The 22496-nt window shown below is 37.8% G+C and overlaps 1 protein-coding gene across 4 annotated transcripts in view; it reads right to left on the bottom strand.

Moving 5' to 3' along the window:
- The window catches only part of BRINP1 (BMP/retinoic acid inducible neural specific 1), a 1471690-nt gene that overhangs the window by 1130114 nt on the left and 319080 nt on the right, over positions 1-22496 (bottom strand). The window contains exon 1 of one of the 4 annotated variants that reach the window (XM_044058039.1): positions 21079-21288. The exons of the other annotated variants lie outside the window; for them this stretch is intronic. The gene's annotated coding sequence lies outside the window, so the exon portion shown is untranslated. Of the gene's footprint in view, positions 1-21078; positions 21289-22496 lie in introns of those variants that run through there. 4 annotated transcript variants of the gene reach the window in all.

Raw genomic sequence — 22496 nt, 5'->3', positions numbered from 1 at the left:
TACTGATTCACGTGTGACAACACTGTTAGTGTATAGAATAACACACATTTCTGTCATGCATTGCATTTGCAACAAATTAGAGCATTAAAGCTCAAGTACATTTATGGCTTCTCACTTCTGTACCAGTTCTTCTGTCTTTTAATAATGTGACACATAGGTGCTGTTTTAGAACACAAAGTATGGCATTACTGGTGTTGTGATGTCTATATACTTTGATCCTTCACTTCTGTTAGTGTTTGCATTCTTTTGGTATTGAAGATCTATGTACATTTGCAAAATTTTTACAGCATCTTGCTTGAGGATAAATTGTTTTGGACTATGGGCAAATTTGTTCCCCCTCCCCCAACTCTTGCATTATATTTAAAATGGATTACTGTTACACCTTAGATTAAAAGTACCATGGTCAGTTAGCTTTAGGTTAGTTACATATTCTTGTATTAAAAAAATCCTCAAAACATTTCACTCAGTCATGTAAAGTAAATAATGTCACACATGCATATTATTTGTAAATATATTATAATGTAATGATTTTCTGAGGATAACCAATACGTTACTCAGATAAGTTCTAATAGAGTAGCACATATTAAGTAGTTTGATTTTCATACAACATAATATTTATACAAAAAATACTAGTAAAGCAAAGCATCTCTAATATATACAAAAGTGTGGAGATCCAGACCGATGTAAATTATAAACAACTGCCTGAAAAATGAGTTGTTCTTTTGCTATGACAACATGGCTAGTAGCTCCATTTAGCTGTTAAAGGCATGATGTGTCACCATAAAATCAAAGAAAAATATTTCAGATGTGACAACAAACTACTACATGCTCCTAGTTCAAAAATATTAATCTTTGTAAGGCAAACACCCCAAACAACACATACTGTATTAGCATTTTAGTGAATCATTCGATAAATGATTTATCAGCATCAATTATAAATGAAAGTGGTGGGAATCTAATTTCACATAGCTATGGAATTTTAAATCATTAGTGCGGTATGAATGCTGCACTATATTCAAGACGTGAAATGATACATCTGTTTCATGAGAGCAATATGCTGGTTCATGCTTGAAGTGATACGGCATTAAAGCTTCATGTAAAGGCTCATAAGGCAATTTTTGCTGGAGTGCACACAGGCATACATGAAGCTGAACATGATGAATGACAGGCAAATGTAACATGAAATGACAGGGACTGCAGTTTCTCCAATAGAAAATGAAATCAGACCATGAACAACAGAAATATAATAATTTTCTAAATTAAGTCAAGGTAGTTACATTTTGTTGGGTTCTTCATTTTTACACTTTACAACTTATTAACTAATGCATGAATTGGGCTACACTTACATAACAGGATAATAAAATGGTCAGGCATGTTTTTGAAACACTAGTAATCGATAATCATTTGTGCAATCCCTAGTGTCTGACTATCTGGCTTTTTAGCAGAAAAAATGAATTACTGATATAACACAGATTTTCATTTCCCTGTATTGGTGTAAGCTCAGAGTTTGTACATCTGTGTAGTGGATACGTAGGTGCTGGAGGGAGTCTTGTTTACTGAGATGTACAACTCCCAAATACTTTTTGCATTTGTGATTACCCTTTTGTGAGGTGATCACACATGACTTGCACAATTTGTAGGAATCCTTATAAAACACACTTAGTGCTGTATATGGGTAACCAATGACTGCATAGTGGAAATGTTTTATACACATTAAGTTCTATTATGTGCACATTTATTTATTTATTTATTTTACATTTGTTGACCGGGCTAGTCTGGCTGGATACATGTCCATTTTCAGCAGAGGCCCGAGGAGAAAAGCTCCACTATATACTAGTAAAAACATTCAAACAGGACAATAAAAGAAACAAAAGAAACAAAAATTATAAGAATGTAAAGAACAAATTCAATGTAGTGTAGTTACATTTACAGTAGCACGTTAAGATAGGTAAACAAAGGAGAAATACAGAAGGGATCCATGATCCCATATTCTTTTATAACAACTATAAGAATCAAAAATATTTACAATATTAAGAATTATGATAAACAATTAGTGCCTGGGCACTAGTTCTAGGAAACAGAAATTGCACAGCAGGGATGATTAATAGGTTTAAAAACAAGGTGAGGTGACATGTTGCAGTAATATATCTAATAAAAGGAGAAAGCGACTTTGTAGAGAAAAAAGAAAGTCCATTTGAGAGATAGGCGAGCTACAGAGGGTTAGAATTGAGAGAAGAAGGAGAAGTAGTGAAGAGAAGTATAAAGAAAGTTAGATGGGAGGTCAGTCTGGATCCAAGCAAGGGCATAGCCAGTGGGATCTGAGATAGTATCTTAGTTGTTTCTTGAAAAGTTGTGATGAGCCCAAAGTAGTCAATTCTGTGGGGAGTTTATTCCAGTATGGGCCAATAGTATTGGTGAACAAGGAGTCGCCTGCCTTATTGTGTGACTTGAGAGTGGCTACTAGCAGTTTGTTTGCAGAGGGAAGGGAAGAGAGATTCTTGTAGGGGGCCACAAGGTTATTGAGTATGGGTATATTAGTAGGGTAATGGAGAATTTTATATGTGATGACTAATTGATGTAATAGAATAAGATGTTGAAGTTCAAGCCAATCAAGCATTTTGAGATTAACACAATGATGTGTGCGAAATGGGGAACCTGTAGCAAACCTAGCAATGCTGTGGTAGGCTGTGGCAAGTTTCTGAAGGTTAGATTTAGAGAGGTTAATAAAAGTTGGGGAGGCGTATAGTAATGTGGAGATGAGATGAGTTTGGGCTAGGGACACTTTAGCAGTTGTTGTTAGAAAGGGCTTAAGTCTGTAGAGGGCTCCTATCTTTTTATTAACAGTTTTGATAGTAAGGTCAATATGGGCGTCAAAGTTCAGTTGATTATCTATTGTTACACCTAGTAGTTTAGTGGATAAATCAGGTGAGATGATAGTACCGTTGGTAGATGTAATAGAAAAGGAGAGAGGGGCTGACTTAAGGGTTGGAGAGAATATGAGTAATTTGTTTTTTTTGAGGATTAAGGAGGAGACAGATATGTTGGAACCAGTTTTCTGCTGCTGTGAAGACTTTTTGGGTGGAGGAATAAAGTTCAGCTGGAGATGCAGCAGAACAGACGAGAGTTGAATCATCTGCATACTGAATACATGTTGATGGTGGGAGAGAGGAGGACAGGTTATTTATAAATATAGAGAAGAGAAGGGGGCCTAAGGTGGATCCTTGGGGGACCCCTATTAGGACTGGGAGCTGAGAAGATAGGTGGTTTTCCCAAAGGACTGCCTGTTTTCTTTCTGTCAGATATGAGTCAAACCAGCGCAAAGCTAAAGAGTCAAGAGCAAGAGATTGTAGAGTGTCTAGCAGAAGTTTATGATTCACCATATCAAAGGCTTTAGAGAGGTCAAGAAATAAAGCTGAAGAGTATAGGTTGTTATTGCGATTTTTGTTGATAGTGTCTGTGAAGGAGAGGAGAGCAGTAGAAGTACTATGAAAAGGTCTAAAACCATGTTGGGATAGGTTACACCACATAATAACACCAGCATGTTGCTTGTCTTACCACTTGTTTATCTGTGTAATGTATTTAATAATGTACTAGAAACTCCAAAACATGTTTGGATATCTCATTAAATATATATATTAGGCTTTCATTAAATGTTGTTGTTCCTAATGTAGCCCTTATCTTTAAAGCATGAGCATCAGTTCTCATTCTTAAGAAATTATTTTATCTTTATTTTATTTCTTTATCTGTTTAAAAACTTTATGCAGTTGTTTGATTTTTGATTTTATGACGAAATCTTATTCCATGAGGCAGTGCTTGGAGATTTCTCTCTGACACACAGTGATACCAAAAGAGGGCCTTTTTTAATTGAAGACAAGTTTCACTGTTGCATCTGAGGGTACATGTCGACATCTTAAATGATAGTTTTGTAAAAACAGGACAGCAATAGAGCAATTGTAGAGTCTCAGTAATTTAACAGCAGAGTTGTATCACTGCTTATGGGAAGACAATTAAATGCTTTTAGTAAATCACAGTGGTGGTTTCTGGTATGTGCAAGTATGACAGAGTGCCATATTCTTTGGACTCTGTAGTATGTGCATCTTATTAACTGAGTATAAAGCTATAAAGGATAGTCCATCCTCACCTGTTGAAGGTTGTACACTTCTTATTTACCCAATTTCTGGGGCTAGTAAGTGTGCTGTCTATAATATGATATGCTTTTTTTGTACGCTGTGGTATCAATCCTTATGCCTTCATATATGTTTGGTGCATGTTGGACATAGGTAAGGAGTCACAGAGGTTTAGAGGTACTGAGTTGATAAACCTCTGTAGTTAACGAACAACAATATACCTGATTTAGTAGCATTAATGAACAGTTTGATTTTATTGGCCAAAAGTTGAAATTTATTAATCATTTTATGTAACACATATTTTACAGATTTGGAATATATTCTTGCAAACAACAGGGTTTGCTTTTCTTGTCCCATGGAGTAAAAGGTCACATCTCCATAGACCCCTTCTATAATATTACTAAGCCTTTTTTAGTAGGTAGTATATGAAACAGATAAAACTCCATGCACTGCATATAGTTATGATCATGTCACACCAATTGTAGCATTTTATTACATGTTCTTGACATGAATTCCAAAATTCACCTCTCATGTTTTGCACTTAAAGTCGATTTCTTGGTAACTATGTCTCAAATACATAAAAATGTGGTTACAATTGGAAAGCAGATCATAACCCTCTATATTATTCTCAGATGGAACAAAAGTTGCTTAATACATTTAAAATTATGCTGCCTAGCTCTTTTGAAAGATCAGAAAACTTAAGCTAATGCAACATGCAGTGCCAAAATGTAATTCTTGGAAACAATCAAACTTTTTAGTAGTTTATATTGGTATCAAGCATAGTTGTTCTCCTAGACAACTTATTAGAAAATCTTTAAACTTTAAGAGACCTATTATAAAAACTACTTACAATGTTAAAAAATATTTATCTGAGTGTGAAATATCATGTGTGCCATTCTTATTCTAAGTGATATTTAAATGAGCTGCAGAAGCAGTCCAGAAATGTTCACTTCTAAGCATCCCATTAATGACCAAATTGAATAAAAAATGTATTTGCATTCATTATTGAAAGAATTTTGCAATATAGTTTTCTTTTCTAAATTAGACTATTAATACTGTATAGGTAAATTTATTTTATATAGTTTATAGGTGTGTACTAGGCTAATGGCCCTGAAGCCTTTATAAGTCTAGCCCAAAGGATTCCCTGGCATTGTGCCGCCAGACATTAGTTCCCCTATCAAGCAAGGCCACTGAAGTGATCCCCAGGGTGAATTTTCTGTTTCCCATCCACTCATTAAGATTATCTTGAAGAGGGCTAGTGAGGTGCTCTGCTTGATGTGTATGGGAAGTCTATTCCAAAGCATGGGCAGTCTCTGAGTTAAGAACCTGTCCCTCCAGCATGTTCTGTTGAGGTTGAGGTCTCTGGAGCGTGTGGCAAGGAGGGATTGGGATTTCTTTAGATGTAGCATATCTAAAAGTGCTGGGTCAGACATGGCTTTGTAGGTCAAGCAGAGATCGCCTCTAAGTAGGTGATATGAAACAGAGTACAGCTTACGTTTTTTGAGTCTGTCGGTATAGGGCATGTGTTTAAGTCCTAAGATCCTCTTAGTGAGGTATTTTTGTGGCCTTTCCAGTTGTTGTAGGTGTCTAGTGAGGTGAATGCTAAATGGGGCATTGTACTCTCTAATAGGTCTAATGAGGGAAGAGTAGAGTGAGACTATAACCTCTTTCTTCCTGGATGCAAAACCCTTTGTCATGAGATGTGTGACATAGAAGGATTTTCTGACCACAGTGGCAAGCTGGTTGTCAAAGGAGAGGTTACTATCGACCTTTGATCCCAGATCTTTTATTACTCTTTCAGTGTTTAGTGGACTACCATCAATGTGGTACTTCATGGGCACTGAGTTCTTCCCAAAGGGGATGACGATACATTTTTTGGCATTGAGCCATTGGCCATGGTTCTGACACCAGTCATTGGTCTCAGTGAGGCCTTTTTGTAGAATGTCTACATCTCTTGGAGTGTCAATAATGGCTCCCAGTTTGCAATCTTCAGGAAACTTAGTCAGCCAGAGTCCCTTTGTGTTGGCCTGGACTTCAGAGAAGTAGATGCCAAACAGAAGAGGAGCCAGTACCGATCCCTGTGGGACATCACTCATGACTGGTCAGTAGTCAGACTTGGAGACTGCTACTTTCACAGAGTAGGTTCTATCAGTCAGCCAGGCTGCAACTCACCTTGTGACACAGGGGTTTATGCCTAGTTTACTGAGTCCATCTATGATCCTTGAGTGAGGAATGATATCGAAGGCCTTGGCCAGATCGAGGTAGGCTGTGTGAACTACCTTACCTTCTTCCACTGCTTTGGTGACAGACTCAAAGACGTCTACCAGGTTGAGCAGGCATGATCTACCTTCACAAATCCAAACTGCATGGGGTCAAGAGTTTGGAGATTCCCAATGTCGCTATTTATAAGGACTATGATGATGCACTCCATAGCCTTACACATCAGGCTCATCAGGCTAATGGGGCAGTAGTTCCCAGGGTCTGTAGTCGCACCCCCTTTGTGGAGTGGGATGACCATAGCAGTGCGCCATTCAGTAGGGACAAAGCCTAAAATTAGTCCGTGACTGAACAGGGCACACAGGTGAGGTGCCAGTTCACCTTGTAATTCAGGTAGAACACAGCCAGTGATATTGTCAGGTCCCATGGAAGCTGTATTCTTGGCCCTAGACAGTGCGATTTTAACCTGTGCAGCAGTAATATTGGGTACTTGGCATTCCTCCATTATTGTGATTCCCCCTTTAGGGGGGTGAAGTTTGCACTGAACATGTCGGCCAGTATAGGAGTTTCCACTGTGCTGTAGCTCAGAGCAGATCTGAGTATTGCCATGTAGATTCTTGACAAAACTATAGAAGGCTTTGTGGTTGTCTTTGGTATCTTTTAGAAGATTTGATGAAGGATCTCAGTTTTTTGTTGACGCTAGCAAGGGAGTTTTTCCAGATGCTCATTTTACATTCACACATTACCAAATCATCCAGAAATACAATGTTAGTAAACCATGCTTTTTTATCTTAAACACTATGGTAACTGAACAGAGGCTCCCTCTTTTGCAGAAATCCATCCAATGCTGACTCCTGTAGTGACTCCATGACTAGCTGCAGTCATCTGCAACATTCACTTGGCAGTTAGGAAATTGAAGTAGGCTGCTAGGCCTATCTGTGAGCAGTTTAGAATCACCAGTCTGCCAACCACATTGTCTTTGGGATGAGAGAGAAAGAAGAGTACCCAGAAAAAGACCCAGACAATCAGAGAGAACAAGAAAACTGCAGACAAATTGGACCACAGGTGAGAACCAAGTTGGAGAGCCACTTACTGTCAGCTGAAAATTCTATTCACTCTTTCAGTCTGCCACTCTCTGCAGAAAAATCTGTTGGCCATAATTCATTTAAGCCTATAGCTTCTTTTTTTATATTCTTTCTTTTCACACTGCCTCTTCCAGGATTGGGAGTTGGCATAACGATTAAGGTATTTACCTCGCCAACACAAGGTGCAGGGTTTGATTCTCACCATTGAAAGGGAAATTGGCTAGGCTTAAAATAGTCCACAAGGATATCCTTGTACTTACCAAAGAAAAACTCATAGTTCCTTATTGTTAAATAAAGTAACTTATTTTTTAATAACAGGTAGTATTATTAAGTGCAAGGGGTTATCGATAAAAATACATTAAAATTGTTAATCTAGGATTACCTGCTCTATAGAAATGAATCAGTTTTTCACTTATTCATATTTTCACATTTATGTTCATAGTTTTATAACTGACAGACGTGCAGGGTATTGAAGAGTAGGGTGTGATATGCAGTGGTGGAAGACAGGAAAATTGTCAATGTCCATTTATATCACATCTGAGACATTGCTAGCTTTTTATTGATTATAAAAATAAATAGCTCCATGTGTGCTTAATACTTCAAAAGAAAAAAAAAAAGTGTTTTACAAAGTGTTACATGACATCAGCTGAAGCCTTAGATGTTAAGAAAACCGTTTGACATTTGCACTGTAAGCTGCACATCTTAAGAGATATTCAGATTTATTTATAGTACTAACTATATAATTAATGGTGGTGCTGCGGTAGCGATGTTGTCCTGTTCAATTCTCAGCTAAAGCGTCTTCTGTGTGGAGACATGCGTGATTGGGCGTACCTTCATTGAAGGTTGTGCGTCAGGGCTGGCAACTCAGAACATAAAAGTCTACTGCCGATCATTAGCGGACCGGAGTTCTGCTTTGGTGACCCCTAACTGGGAAAAGCCGAAAGACACAACAACTAACTATATAATTAAGCTCACGTTTTCATATTTATGTACATATCTCAATAAGCATGCCTTCATAGAGACGTTTCTTATTGCCTCATGAAAGCTTATACATATCCGGTTAACACAAATTGTCTGACAATATATGTCTAGGTTGTATAGTTTCCAGGATATGACAATTTGTTTGTGAAAGTTTAGAAAAAAATATAATTTGGGGATTTTGTGCATTATAATAAATTATAGCACTTGTAGAAAGACTGTGACTGAACTATTATCACAGTATAGGATTATTCGTATTGATAATATTACTGTTTCTACAGCTTTAATATCTCTTATTGTTCACAAAATATTTTATTCTGTTTATCTTATTCTTTTTAACTAGGTTTTCAGGAAATGTTTGGGAATGTAGGACGAGTCTAGTCTGCTAGAGGTGTGACATCCCACACCAAATAGGTGCTAATGAGTTAACCACTTGTGTCTGTGATCTTTCTCATTCCTACCATTAACCATAATAATTGGTACAATTTTATGTATTTTTCCCCTCATTAACACATACGTACTTCAAACTGCATGCCTCCATCAAGGATATGTCATTTCCTCTGGTGATATCAGAATAATGGAGGCCACTGCAAGCAAACCATACCTGACGGTACAGCCATATAAAATTCTGAGAAAATCATGTTGTTCAAGGGTATTGTCTACTTTACAACTGTACATTGTCTCTACCAGCTAAGGCCATGTAAGTGGGGTATGAAACTCTTTTTATGATTTGCAACAATAAAGTAACCATAAATCATGTCATACCTTATAATAAGCGAAAGACCAGGGCAACTGCAATCTGTGTGATGTCTAAACATTTTTAGACTATCTCTTAACTACTGGGTTGGATCAACTGAATAAATATTTTGACAAAAGAATAGTTTTGAAATATTTTATATACAGTAACAGGAGTAATAGTAATAGTAACTTAGTATAATCTCATTATACTACTAAGGGAAGAGGTTGAGCATTAAATGGGTCTTCTCAACCTGATCTGGCAGATAAGACGATTATGGATGTGCTGTTAAGGAGGTACTTCTATAGTTAAGACTCCATTTGATTACCTCTTTTAGTAGTAGACCATTTAACCAAAATATGCATCCAGATTACCTCTGAAAAGAATTGCTTTTGTCTAGTGAACTTAGCAGACAGATTGATAGTTCAGTACATAACCATATAATTTATAAATGAACTCTTGCTCCATAACTACTCTCTTATTTGGCTCATCTCCTGTTTATTTCCCCTGCCACTCCCCTATAGTCATTGGCAATACTAAAAGGTGCCCTGTTCATAAACTACAACATAATTTGGGGAATGTGTGTGTAAGTCTCATGTTTACTTCACACTAATGTTAAACAGATAGAATATCAAGCCAACAAAATAAAAAAAAAGTTGATAACTCGCTTGTATGGAAAAATCCAAGAACTATTGCTGTGGCCAACACCCCACATATAACCTTAAAACTGCAAACTGAATATCTTACATCGTACACATTGACTTCATTTTGGCTAAGACATGTATGATTAAATCCAGTACATTTTCAAATCTCACTTCCACACGGTATCCTTTTGTACTGCTCTGCTGCAAAATAGGTGCATTAAACTGCGGTGGTACAGTGGTAGCGTTGCTGCCTCACAGCAAGAGGTTCTCCTGTTCGAATCTCGGATGGAGTGCCTTCTGTGTGGAGTCTGCATGTCCTCCCCGTGGTCGAGTGGCCTCCGAAAGACATTTGTGAATGGGCGTGCCTTCGTTTAAGGTTGGGCATCAGGCTGGCAACTCGGCACCATAAAAATTGACTGCCAGTCATTAGCGGACCGGAGTTCCGCTGTGGCGACCCCTAACCAGGAAAACCCAAAAAGACAAACAAACATTCTACCAAAGGGGGATACACAAGAAGAGTTTAATGAAATGTACCTCTTTTCAGAAGTTGTACCAGTGTCTGAGAGAATGGAAGAAGAATCAGATTAACTATTAATTGTCTCATACTTCCTAGCAGAGAAGTTGTGAAGATTGTACACACACCCATCCAAGCAAACAAATTGTAAAGCTCCCCCAGTCACAAAAATTCATTCCCTCTTGTAACATCAGACAGTTGAAATATTAGGCATATGCAGATCCCTTCTCTTATTAATTATTTATAAGATATTCCCCCATTGTCCTCTAGTAATGTTAAGGTCATAAGCAGTAAAACAGATGTTGTAAAAATAAGAACTGTACTGAAAAGAAAGGGCAGGGGTAGTCTATTAAATCTGTGAATGATCTCTCAATATCTACAATTTTCCAGTTTTAATTTTTACGCTCCTTATCATTAATAAAAATACATCACCTCTTCACTTTTACAGCAAATCTGTACATGTGAATCTACAGAACAAACATCAGCTGGTCCATATTATTTTTCCAATCAAAGATAACTGGTACAGATCTTGAAGGCCACTTATATTGGTGGAGCAAACTGCGAGGGGTCCATTATCCTGCAGCATTTTTTTTCAGATACCCAACTGCTCAATTTTTTTCCTCCGGGAAGATTTTCAGCTTTCAATAAGTGTTATTGCCAATGGCAGGTTCCTCAAATATATATACCACCTAAAGAATGTGCAGCACGTAACATAGTTAGGTAATATCTCCCTCAGTCAATTAACCTTGTTGTGTGACCTCCCGAAGAAATGTTTCAGACTAACAAGAAGTGATTATTGTCTTGGCTGAGAGCCTAAGCATCTTGCACGGGGGGGGGGGGGGGGGGTGCAGCTCATTTAGCTGTGAAAATGTTCTGCTCATCCACAATGCTAAACAACCGAATTTAGTGATACAGGGCTGAGCATTTGTAAATACTGATCAGTCAGTGAAGTGTGTGTGCATTCTTTAAATTAACTGGGATGGTATTCTGTATCAGAAAAAAATGTTCCTGCATTGTGTGTGTGTGTGTGTGTGTGTGTGTGTGTGTGTGTGTGTGTGTGTGTGTGTGTGTGTGTGTGTGTGTGTCTGCGTTATTGATCTTCATACATATTACTGTTTCACTGTGGCAGAAAATTAACCCGGAGCTTCTTTTCCTAGGCCATTCCATCAAGGTCTAAACGTGCATTCTTTATCACAGCAGTGTTATAAAGTTTGTGTATCCATTAGGTCGCATAAATTCTGTTTCCACTGCAGGATCTCCTTCTGTTTTTGCCTAACATAAGAGGATACATATTGAAAAGGCTGCACATTCATCACTTTCTCTTGGATGCTCAGTGAATTGTACTGTTTATCCCCCATAGATTTATTGTTGTATATGCATATTGGTACATAGACAGTTAATATGCATGTTGTCCAGGAAACCATCGAGAAGCCTAGCCCATATTACACTTTACTCCAGTAAGTTAAGTGACTTGTATTGAGTCCCACCATAGGCAAAGGAGGTTGAGGGACTCAAAGACTTAATTACAGGATAGAGTGCATTAACAGCTCATATAGTTAGTTTTCTGTGATGACTTCCAGATGATGCTAGTCCGCAGAAACATTATACAGAAAAGTGACAGTCTCCTCCACTGTTACCGTGATTCATTATTGACATTAAGAAAATGAAAGTAGACATTTTAATTAGTAGTATTAGTAGAACTTAGTGAGTGGTGTTGCATAGACAGCAAGGACCAAAAAATCAGGGACATTTTTTAAATAAGTCACTTGCATACTGACATCCAGGTTGCTGAAATAATAATGACACAGAATATGAACTGTGTCAGCCAAATCCAAATGCAATTTTTTTTCCTAAGACTAAATCATAAAATGATTTTATTAATCACAAGTTTTGTGAGCAATAGTTTCTAAATGAACTTAAAAAAAAAAACAGAAAACACTTTGTTCTGAAAACTATTGACCAAAGAGAACTAGGAAAAGCCTCAGGCAAAACAGACTACTACTTTTTTCAATGAAAAATATTGAAGAGCTAGTGATAAATTTTGAAAACTGCATCTATGATGCGAGTTGTAGATACAGTATTAGAGCTGATTCATAGACTCTTGTTAACCATTTGTATTTAATTGATATAGTACACTGAATATGCATGCCTACTGGCATTCATAGATATTCCCCTGTAAAAAACAATCTACATGGAAAGCTCTATTTTTTTCATAAAAATGGCGATAAAGTGTGTTGCATATACTGCATACCACAGGGACTCACAAACTTTCTTATCACAGAAATTTTTTATCTGACCCTGAGGAATTATTTAGGGATCTTTCTTTTAGTCCCAGGATGCAGTGTGACTTTGTTATTCTGCTTCAGCTACATCTGTGCACATGGGTGTATGCATCTGTGCACGTGTGTATGTATGTGTGTATATCAGTGCCATGGATTTGGTGCCTGTACTCTTACTTCTGGGCAAACCACCTGAAAAAATGTGCCATCTTAGAGGCAATTTCCTTTCATGAACACCCATTGCAGTCTCCAACATGACAATGTTAAAAGCATTTAAGGGAATATGTTAGGACTCCCAAGCCAACCTTCAACTCAATGACCAACCTCAAGGCGATAATCCAATCCCCTCCACATTTGATTTCATCTTCAGTTGTGGAGTATGCAATACGCACAAAGCCAAAAGTTGATTCACCACTGGGGATTCACTGTTTGCCTGGTGAATTGACGTATACAAGCTGCACTCCACGTGATAACCCTGGAGAATATTCAGGGATGGGATGAGAGGGTTGAAAGTTATTAGTGGCAAATCTCACCAGTAAGACCTCAAGAACCCTCCTAAGAATGTGCTGTAAAATAAGAAAATAATTAACTGGCAGATTAATTGAACTATTGGTACACTGCTGACCCACATAGCATGATCAAGTGATAGCCAATAGTTAGTATCACATTACTCATAATGCTATTATTATCATCAGGAAGAAATGCACAGCCTTTGAAACCTATTTTAAACAGTCACAAGACAAAAAAAAAACATGTAGATAGTGTAAATTGCAAAGCTTAACAAAGTTAAGGGCCTGAAATGTGATCACGCTTGTTTACTGTTTGGAGCATCGCCAAATCTTGATGGCGCAGACCTTAGCAGGCTGGTAAGAAAATTCTAATTCTCAATCTAACTCTAGATCACAAATAAGTATGGAGTCAACCTTAACCTGCAGTTTATTAGGTCTGTAAAACTACTTCAAGCAATTATCTTATTGGTCTGGCATCATAATGCACTGATGAGTGATTTTAACTCATATCTGAGCTCACAAACCCGAGAATGCTATAGTGAATTATGTATTATAGGTTCATAGGTGTGTACTAAGCTTTACAAACCCATAAGATTATTCTGGCATCGTGCCACCCGACCTTACTTCACAGTGCCTCTGTTGAGTAAAGCCACTGGAGTGATCCCTGGGGTGAATTTTCTATTTCCCATCCACTCATCAAGATTTCTCTTGAAGAGGGCCAGTGAGGTGCTCTGCTTGACATGTATGGGAAGTCTATTCCAGAACATGGGCAGTCTCTGGGTTATGAACCTGTCCCTCCAGCATGTTTTGTTGATTGCGGTAATGAGGTTGAGGTCTCTGAGCATATGGTGTGGTGGGATTGGGATTTCTTTAGATGTAGCATTTCTATACATATTTCTATACACTGAAATCAAAAATATACATAAATTATGGCTATTTCATTGACTACATGTGGTGCTTTTTACTGTTGGTGCACTAAAAATGCAATAGCATAATGATATGTTGAAATAACAGAAAAAGAAAAGCTAAACTTCCTTCCATTACTACTTTGCTGGCTATTTTAGCCTGAAAATATCCAGTGCTGCCAAAATTCATCCAATATCTTTATATCAAAGCTATAACTGGGCTTTATATAAAACATTTTATTATATTCTTTGGCATTAACAAAAGCAGAATGTGCATTTTAACAATGCCACTGCTTTAGAAGTGGGAAGGTTGTCATATGTATACTAGGCTAACAACTATAGGGGCCTTTATAAGCCTAGCCTTGCAACTCAAATGTGTACCACAGGTTATAGGTTTAAACACTTATGTAGGGAGACATTTTTGGCTATGACATGCCATGCAACACAAACGTATCCCACAAGTTATATGTTTTAACGATTATCTAAGGAGTGATTTTAGGTTACAGCATGTTTTATTTACTATCTCTGTCCATCAGAGATGGACACCAGACCAGGGGCGAATTTTCAATTTCCCATCCAATGATCCAAGTTATGCTTAAATAGGGTTGGTGAGGGATTTTGTTTCATATGGATGGGGAGCCTCTTCTAAAGAATGGGAATTTTCTGAAACTATATATATATATATATATATATATATATATATATATATATATATATATATATATATATATATATATATATATATATAATATCTGTGTGTGTGTGTGTGTGTGTGTGCATTTGTCCAACATATCCTATTTACATTGTAAGCAAAATTTAAGTCATTACATCTTGTAGTTCTGATGCTGTTTGTTTTGTGGATGTGCAAAAGGTTCATCAGAGCAGGCTCCAGTGATGCATTGTTTGCCAGGCATAGATCACCTCTCAGTAGTCTGAATGAGACCAAGGATAGGGATAGGGTTTTGAGGCAATCAGCATAGGACATCGTGTTTATGCCCTGTATTCTTTTTGTAAGGAACCTTTGCAGACATACCAGTTGCTGCATGTGTCCCGTCAGGTACATACTCCAAAAAGAAGGCCATTATACTCATTGATGGGTCTGATGAGGGCCAAGTATATTGGTAGAATGGCTTCCCTGGATCTATATGCTATGCACTTACTTATAAGTTGATCAACACAGAAGGATTTCCTTACTACCTTGGATACATGTTGTTTGAAGACCAGGTTACTGCCTATATGTATTCCTAGATACCTGACTAGTGGGTCAACTCTAGGGGTGTTTTATGGTTGGTGTAGTTTCCTGGGGTGGCTGACTTCTGAAAAGGTACTTCTAGGCACTGAGTTTTAAGCTATGGCTTTCACACCAGTCAGTTGTCTTAGACCCTCTTGTAAGATATTAGTCTCTTGGGGAGAATTCTATGACTGCTCCCAGTTTGCAATCATCTACAGACTTTGTCAGCCAGAGGTGTTTGACATTGGCCTTGACTTCTCAGAAGTAGAATCCAAATAGGAATGGGTCCAGCACAGAGCCTTTAGGGACTCCACTGGTGACTGTCCTCTTTGAGGAGGTGGTCTCATCAATCCTAAATTCTTGGGTCCTATCTGTGAGACAGCTGGCTATCCAGCATGTTATATAAGGGTTTATGCCTAGTTCCATAACTTTGTTAACAATGATAAGAGTGGGGTATTGTATCAAATAACTCAGGCAGATCAATAAAGGCAATATAAAACTTTTTGAAGAACTCCACTAGTTCAGTAAGCATGACCTTCCTTTGAGAAAGCCAGACTTGGATGGATCCAGCGTGTGAAGATCTCCTATGTCTTTGCTGATTATTTCCATGATAATTCTTCCCATGGCTTTGCATATAAAACCAGTCAGACTTAATGGGTCTGTACTATCCAGGACCTTTTGATGGTGTACCCTTATGACAAGGGATGACAGCTGCAGTCCTCCACTCTCATGGCATGTAGCCTGTCTTAAAACTATTATTAAATAGCAACTCTAGTGGCTCTATCATATCTTATACTATTTAGGAGTCATCCCTGGAAATCTTCAGGGTCCACTGAGGCTGTGTTCTTGGCCATAGTGAGTGCAGCCAGGACATGCTCTATTTATATTTGGAGGGTTATTTTTGAAGATATTTATTAGAAGGTGGCTGTGGGTGAGTGGGGGGTAAAGTTGTAACTGAATTTGTCATCCAGCAAATTTGCTGTATCACCCTTCTCAGTGAATGTGGTACCATTAACCATCAGTTCAGCGCACTGCTGTCTGAGGTTTACAACATAGCATGTTGTTTTTCTGCCTGGGAGGCTTATCCTGACCTAAAAACTGTCTATATTGGACTTACTTAGCTCTCTTAGCTGTTGATGAGAGAGTTATCTTTATGAGAGTTACAGTTTCTGATTTGAGCCATGAGTTAATTTTCCTTTTTGTTGTATAACCTGTTTAATCTGGGATGCTACCAAGGTGGTTTGTTTTTGAAATTAGTTTTGGGCTTACTCCTGGGAGGTACAGCAGCCTCTATGCAGCCACCGGCATGGTTGTACAGAGATTATGTGGACAATTCAGCCCAGGCTGCTGTGTTCTTGGGGTTTGTAGGAGCCCTGAATGTTGACAGACTATCATTTAATAAATGGTAGTTTGCCTTGGGATAGTTCCAAATTGTTACTGGATTTACTAAGGTTACCAAGCTGAATTAGATTTCAAAGAAGACAGGTTTATGGTCACACCTTACCACAGAGAACGTGACATTGGGGGTGGTGCAGTGCTCTTCTGTACTTGTGTGTACGAGGTCCAGTACATTTAAACCACTCATAGGGATATGCACTAACTGGTTTAGCGTGTTTGTATTAATGAAGTCCAGGAATCTCTGTGCCTGCAGATTTGGGGCCATGTAGGATTCACAGCCTATAGAAAGGTAATTAAAGTCCCCCTTGGGTAAGGTGTTAAAATGGCGGGTGTCTCCAGTAGGTTTAACTATGCACTATGAGTTTTGCGGATATAGGGGGAAGCCTATAGCTTGTTAGGATATGTATGGGATTTTATCTGCTGTGACCTGTATGTGGAGAAATGCCAGCCTGTCATCCTGTTTAATCAAACTAGAGGTATGCTATTGATGTATATCACAACACTTCCACCTTTAGTCTCTATCTGTGCAGTTAATGGTCTAAAAGTGTGGAAGACACTGAAACCTTACACTGCCAGGGTACTCTCTGTAGCTTTAAAACATGTCTCATTAAATGCACAGATGTCTATATTCTCCAGGGTGAGGTGGTCTTGGAGGGAGTTTAGTTTTTTGTTTAGGCTCCTGGCATTAAGTGGTTCAGCCGACTTAATTTTACAATTTGTCATTTGCAGTTTGTCATTGCCTAAAAAGATTCTATGGGGAACGATAATGTTTTCGCTATTATTCAAAAGCCCAGAGAGGTGCAGACCATCCCTGGCAATGCAGCATGGTCTGTCAACCTTGTCTTCCCAAGCTGACAAATAGTGGATTCCCTTACAATGACACCAGGAACTCAGCCAATTGTTAAAAATCAATCAACTTTTATTGGTATTGTGGCATCATCCTTGGTGAAGGTAATATGCTGATGAATGCTAGGCTCATACCAGCCTGAGTCACATAGACAGAGAGATCTATAATGTCTCCCTTCAGATAGTCTATGAAGGGGTAACCCACTTCAGTCTAAGAACATCATACTTCAACTTACTATGTGCTAAATATTTAGGTCATAATTATTTTTATGATTTGCTTTTATTAAATTCATATATCTGGGTTATGTCTGAAAAATTGTTTTTACAGGTCCAGTCTAGTTACATGTACTAAATATGTACTACCGAATAAATAAATTGCTTCAATAGAAAACTGCCAATGTAACTTGCAATATAAGGGGTGTTGCATTATTCTACCTATATTATCCTTGCATTCTTCTACCTATATTATCAGACTACTAGAAGATGGTATTTGTTACACTTGGGAACAAGAAGTTTCTAAAAAAGCCATGTCTTCTGTTAGATGCTTTTTTCCAGTTTAACTAATTAGTAGATATCAAGGCATTCACTGTTTGCATATCACACATTATACATTTCCAGCTTCAGGTCACCAGTGAAAATATTAACTGTACAGCAGAGCAAAATGCCAATGATTTCTCAAAGTATCTTTTTAATGAAGAAAGGAAAGCAAAGATTGCACCTGGCAAAGATTAAATATGGAAAGCAACAATTCCTTCATCAAAACATGCATTCAAATTCCTTGTACCTGTGCATGACCTCTGTGCAAATTATTATTATAATTATCATTCACTTTCGGAATGCAGTTAAATGGGATACTGATCATCCAAATTTATTAACCAGGTATTACAGATTAACATATCAAATAGACTTTGCACATCAGCATAAATTCATTACGTTTACTGTCACATCATTAATCAGTCATTGTACTGAGACAGCTCTCTAACAAAAACTTATCACTCAGTTTATAAATTACCTATGTATCAAATTTATTCCTTGCAGAAATAAATTTAGATCAGTCATAAAAGCATGGACTATCTTATACATTGTATTAGCCAATTCAGAACAGCTACTCCATCACAAAGACAGTTTCTGCCTTTACTCCAAATGAAAAAAAGGTTATACTGCTTCCTTAAAATTAAAATTGAGCCAAATAATAATGAATAAAATGACATTATTAATTACTAGTTTTATGTTTACCACACTCTCCTTACAAACACAAATAAATACCATTTCATTACATTACCTTTGCCATCATCTGCCTTGTAACTCTCTCACACACTGTAAATCACAAGCCAATGAAACAAACCAGTGAATCTTGGGGGCAGAAATTAACATGGTTCTAAGTGTAGGGGGTGGGGCAAATCTCCTCATGGTCAAATTATTGTGGTTCGCTTTTTTTTTGAATGACAATTTGCAAGTTGATCACAATGCAGTTGTACAAACCAAATGCATCCACAAAGCACATATGAAAAATTAGTCACTGTTTATGGTTTTGGTGACAACTGTTTCTTTACAGACAAGAGAAAGTCCCCCGTAACACTTTGACACTGATGAACAGTCTTTTGTTTTTCTTGACATTGAAAGAATTGAATTCCATGCTACCAAATGCTTTTTCTACTCACTTGTTGTTAGCAGAATCTAACAGTTGCATTCTGTAATAAACACTCTATGACCAGCATTCTATGCTTTAAGTATTGGAAACAATAAATACATACATAAATAAATAGATAAATAAAAATGCAATGATCCTTTAAAATAAATAGAAAGGGTAACTTTGGTTCCATGGAGTTAAGGAATGAGGCTGTGACTATGAACCACATGATCTGCGGTCAATTGGTAGCTTAGGTGGTGGAGGGACTCATGAGAGGGAATTGTTATAGTGACTGTCCATCATCTCACCCCTCTTGGGAGGACAGAAGCTGCCCAATCTTCTGCAGTGCTGGTACTTAATGCAGATGGAGCCGCAGAACATTAAACATGTGGAGCAGGAATGTGTACTTGTCTCAGCAAAATTACCTTTACATGGAAATCTTCACAGCACATTTATAGGAGCATGCCCACCCACAGTAGGCACTACCTCATGTATGCCATAATGGGTTGGCCACTTATGTTGGGAGTTAGGGATAAAACACAATCTCCATTAGCTGCTAGATGGCAGCAAATCCATTGCTGGCCTGTGTGTGTGTGTTTGTGTGGAGAGGTGCTCATGAATAAGTTGATAAATTGCAAATATCTGATGTTTTGTTGGCAGAGAAGGAGGGAAATAAAATGGAAAGACGCTTTGGGTTGTTAACCCCCATAACTCTGTGAATATATCTCAGGGGCAACTCAGAAAGCTTAACTTTCTGAAACAATTTAATAAAGAATTTGTACTTGCTTTGATCAGAAATAACAATTATTTATTGCTTGCTAGTTCTCCAGATTGTCCCAATAGATCCCCTTTCTACAGCCAACAGAGCCTGTTTATTTCTTCCAGCTGGGTAAGAGATATGCAGCCCATTGTTTCCTTCATGATGTGGACTGTATGGTGTTATACAGCAGTCAAGTCTGAAAATCCTGCAGACTGTCCTACCCCCCCCCCACCTTTTCAATAGCCTCCATGCTCCATGATTGTTACCCTTGGAAAATGCATGTATGCTTCCTCATACAGCTAACCTGACCACACAGCACCTCAATTGCAATATCGGTACACTAGGATCTATTTGCTGGAAGTGATGCACCTAGTTTCCTGCAGGTGTCACCCATGCAGAAAATCAAGCTGCCACCCTCCATCCAGGATGCATGAGCTATCATCATCTGCTCACTCCCCTCCTAAACTGCCTGGTCCTTCAACCTTATATACCTCTTCTTGAACATGTGCCATCAAGGGGAACAATCAAAGCTTTATCCCTCTTCATCCTGAGGGCAAACAAAAATACAAAATAATCTTAAGAACATTGCCATTTCTTTTTTACCTTAAATGTGTTTTTCATCATTAAAAATGCATAAGATAATTACTGTTAGTTCTGAAATCTATGACTTAGATTCATGTTGCATTCATTTTTTAAACAAACTCTCAGAAGGCATAAGTCCCTGTTGTTAGGGCTAACTTGAGTTCAATTTCTAGTTTGGTGATGTAGAGCTGTAGAACATAAAGGTTTAAAAAGGAAAAGAAACCAGAGCCAGAGCAAAAAGATAATACAGGTGATGGCATTAACTTTGCATGTTACACTTACAGAGCTGACAGAAATTTGTTAATCCTAACATTCTATATTGCTTTCTAAGCAAGTTAAGAAGGCACAGAGGCCACAGGTCTATAAAAGCTAGCAGCATGCATGCATACAAATGACAGTCAACCAAAAGACTTACAAAACCTGCTTTTGTGCAATGTGTGTATAATTATGTACATAAATGGTTTGATTAAAAAGATTAATGAAAGTACTCTTGTACTATTCTTTTGATCACGTCCCCTTGTCCATTGGCACTCGACTGTGCATCAGCAAGTCACAAACGCCTACTATTATTACACCTTTCCACGTTTTTTCATAATGCATTTATTTAGTTTTCAAAACATCATAATGTTTTACTTACTAATTTCCAGCATCCTTTTCACTAATGAAGACCTTCACAGATTTAGAATAGCAGGGCACACAACTCCAGCAGCTTGGCTCTCCACTTATCAGCCCCATTCTTAAGGCGTTCTGCCACAGAGAAGCCAATTCCTGTTTCCTTTTCCAGAGCCTTTCTTACCCCACACAGGCAACCTGCCTACCAACTGTCTCATTCACCTTCATTTTAGGCACTTTCATTCTGAGTGATTAACTCTGATCTTCCACACTGTCATCTGTGCACCTGTCGAATTTCCTTAAATTGCATGGTGTTCAGGCTTAATTATGACTCAATCATTTCTTAAAGGGCCAGTCTTCCAGCCCATAGCCATCCATTTTGCATTACTAATTCAAAAACATCATTTTGGACTTTTACTTGATATTTTCCACCAGTATTAATTTAATTTGTGACTAAATTCTTTCTTTCTGTATTCATCTTTTTCCTTTATGTAACAGCTGAAGGACATCTTTATTTTTTATTCAGTTACTAGACTGTTTATCTGACTTGGCCTCTTTTAGTGTTGTAGCTGCTTCTTTCTTTACCTATCACTATAACATTTATGACTAACAAGGTTCGATCTTAGCTTTCTAAATTGTTTGCTATACAAGCTAAAAATACACAGAAAGCCCAGTCCCTTAAGGCTAATAGTGTGCACTTAAATGTTGTACAGTTGTTTCCCTTCTGCAAGTGTCACACTAGAGCTCTCTGCATGATGTGTCTACAAAAAGTTAGTCAGTGACAGTGAAGTCAGGACTTCTGTCTTTAAAACTTGAAGTTGGAGGACTTTCTGATGATGCTATAATTATAATGGCATAATTTATGCATTCAAAGGAGGCACATAATTACTTAGAAGGCATAAAGTGCTGAGTGTCTTGGACTGAAAAATACATGAATTCTTTCCTTTGCTCGGAGTTATTTACATATATGTGGTCAGTAAATCTGGGTGTTTTATGCAATTATGAGGGCCATAACTGGGTCCTCATATTAGCAAAAGTGAAATGCTGGCACAATATATACTACGTCTGTGGTTAACACTGTCATAATGGAAACAATACCGCCCCCCACCACCACCACCACCACCACCACCATGTTGCATTAAAGAAAATCTGAAATGGTCCTTATACATAACGTTCAACTGTTTCTAACTAAACTGCCTGGGAGGCTTTCAGACCATATTACCTCATATGCCCTTTTCTTTTAAACTAATGAGATGTGCTGTTAAGATGTCCACGGTTTCCATTATATGACAGGGGGTTAGCAAGCAGAAAAGTAGTTGTGCATTTAAAGAAACTGTTTTATTTTTCCAGGGTACAAGTGTCTTTAATTTATGCACTACAGTCACTGATCTGATGAAATAAATGTGATGTGTTATTGTCACTCTGTTAGGCATACGATAGGAT

The sequence above is a fragment of the Protopterus annectens genome, chromosome 16.part0 (genome assembly GCF_019279795.1).
Source record: "Protopterus annectens isolate FY-2018-M chromosome 16.part0, PAN1.0, whole genome shotgun sequence".
NCBI classification, from domain to species: Eukaryota; Metazoa; Chordata; order Ceratodontiformes; family Protopteridae; genus Protopterus; species Protopterus annectens.
Note: the sequence above shows the minus strand (reverse complement) of the source record. Positions and strands in the feature narration are given on the sequence as shown.